The sequence below is a fragment of the Eurypyga helias genome, unplaced genomic scaffold, assembly GCF_000690775.1.
Source record: "Eurypyga helias isolate BGI_N326 unplaced genomic scaffold, ASM69077v1 scaffold6182, whole genome shotgun sequence".
NCBI classification, from domain to species: Eukaryota; Metazoa; Chordata; class Aves; order Eurypygiformes; family Eurypygidae; genus Eurypyga; species Eurypyga helias.
The window spans coordinates 128,738-131,508 of NW_010235213.1; positions in this window are offsets into that span (position 1 = coordinate 128,738).

Consider the following 2,771-nt stretch of genomic DNA (forward strand, 5'->3'; position numbering starts at 1 on the left):
ATGGAACTTTACAACCTGAAAGTATAGACTGTGAAATGAGTTCTTTAAAGATGAGACTTGTTTATGTATTAAAACCACTTCACAATGAGTTGCTTTGGCTTTTGATAAACTGCCGCCTGCTCTCAGGGTGTGGTGACTATTTTTGAATTCCTATTTATTTTCTATGTTTATCCCTGATTTTTTTTTTTTTTGTTTTGTTTTTTTTTTATTATTATATGGCTTTCTGTCTGGCAACTTGATGGGTAATTTTTGAGGTATGTATTTAAAGACGTAAATCAACACTGCCAAAAAAAGAAAAGAGGGGGAAAAAAAAAGAGAAAATGGAAAAACAAATCAGGGCACCTTAAAAAGAAAACTAGTAAGTTAAAGTACTTTAAACACAATGCACACTTAAAAGGATGCAGCATGTTCCACTCTCCAGACAGTCCTTTCCGTAGTGAACAGATGAGTTCTCATGGGATTCAGAATGACTAGAACTGAAGTTCAGTGCATTCAAGACTTGTCCGCTAACGAGGTCTTTACAGGAGGAGAAGAAAGCTCATGTGCTGAGATTTGACGTATGGAATTCATACTCCGAACCACATTTTGCTCTGGATTTTATTTACCTGTTCTCTGTTTCAGATCTTAAGGTTTATAAGCTTCCTTCTTGTTGTTGCTTTTTGTTTATACTGAGGTGAAAAACACACAGACACACACACAAGTGTAAAGTTACACCGGGACACAGAATGCCACAATCCCACTGGTCCTGTCCAGGCAAACTGCCGACAGAGCGAGGGTTTGCGCTGCTGACTTCCCACTCGCCCCGCGTTCCTGTTTTAGCCGGACTTCCTCCGCGTCACGCGTTTTGTGCCAGCGAAATGAAGCGTTTTCAGCGGCGGGTCCCCCGGCTGCAGCCCACTTGCAGCGCGTCCCAGGTTCCCTGCCGCGGGGCCAGGGGCACCCCAGGCCCTTCACACGCACCCACCTCCCCGCCGAAGGGCTTCGCGCAGCCTAGCTAGCAGCGATGCTCCGTAACGCAGAGCCGATACTGGCTGACTTGGATGGCGTGAGCGCTAAAGCCGCAGGCTGCTCTAGCGGCCACCCCTCCTGAGGCATCGTGTCAAGAGAGACACCGCGTAGCATTTCCTGCTCACCTCCATGCAATGATTTCCCAGCCAGGACCTCACCCTTGCTACTCCTGCAGCTGGATTGATTTCAGACGCCTGTTCAAACCGCAGTCGTAACCGCACCGACAAGGCTTCTGGTTGGTTTTCCTTCTTTTTCCCCCTGGGCTTTCCACGTAACCTTGACACAGACCTCATGCAATATCACTTTGGGAGTTACTTTCTGTTTACTACACCAGGCAATGTAATATAACTGTTAATACTATTTATATATTCGACAGGTATAAAAGGTAGGAGTTAAAACCGAGAAACGAACCTCTGTGTGTAGATACTTGCTCCGAGCAGACGATATACAGGGAGAAGACGTTGCAATACAAGCTAATTCTAGCTGCTCAGTAACCTCTGGGGTTTTTACGGGATTTTTTCAAAGCTGACGTTTGAAACGTGAGAGTATCTCTGCCTGAAGTCCACAGACCTTTGCAAAACGAGGGCGGGTCGCCTACTTACTGCCCCTTCTGCTCTTCACCCTTTGTTTCTGTAGTGTGCTGCAGCTTTAAGCCGCGTCTCGGTGGTTGCTGCTTTGCGCTCCTCTCAGAGCTACCCCTTCGAAACCGTCTTCTTATCCTGTAGCTGACATCACTCTGTGCGTTCGAAAGGAAGCTGAATCTTGCCGAGCTACGTAAGGTTGTTCATCTGATGATGGCGTTGACATTTGGTACCTTTTACACTTCAACCAAAAATTTTATTAGGTATTTTTTCAATGCTGAGTCTCGCCTTTTTATTTTTAATTTCACTGCCGATTTTGCAGTGGTTCTAAGTGAATCTGTGGGCATTTTAGCCTGTGGTCTTGCCAGAACTTTGCGAATTACAATGCATATATGTCTATTTATTCAATATCCATCATATAATATCTATTTGGAGAAAGAAACTTTTCTTGTAGTGCCTCTTAACAAAGCACAATTTTCCGCCTTTTTGTGAAATAAAAAATAAAAAAAACAAATTGTGTTTTATTGCGGTATCAACAATGTGAATAAGGATTAACATATTGTAAATGTTCTTTTTTCCATGTAAATCAACTTTATCTTTGTTATCACTAAGTGATAATTAATTTTTAACTTATGTGCATTGTTAGGCTGTTAGAATTTTTTGGTTGTTGAAATAAAACGCATTCAATAAATATGACTTAATTTGTCAGGTAATTTACTGGGCCTTTTTCTTTTTGGCCGAGTTTAAGGGTAACAAGGTCTGCAGAATGAGGGGGGCATATGTGCCTGCGGAAAACCGAGCTGATAGCTGTGAGTGGGCTTGGGAAACCTGCAGCAGCTCCCCCATCTCCGGGTCAGCACAGATCCCTGTCACCTGGGGCCGATCTCGTGTTACTGGCTTTCCACGCGCAGGGAGTCTCCGACGGGATCGGGAGGAGGGTGTGGGTACCATCAGCCCATCGGAAAACATGCTCAAAACACACACGTCAAGATCCACTTCCAGTCTGCTGTCTTCTTTTGCTGGTAGATGTTTTCTGTTTGTAATTAAAAAGCCACAAATGACTGCGTGTCAGGAAACTTTTGGAGCACACATGTCCATGGTTAATGGACATAATAAAAGGCTTTATTATATTTATAGCAGGGCATCCTACTGAGTGTCTAGAGGAATGGCGGCAGGGTTGAG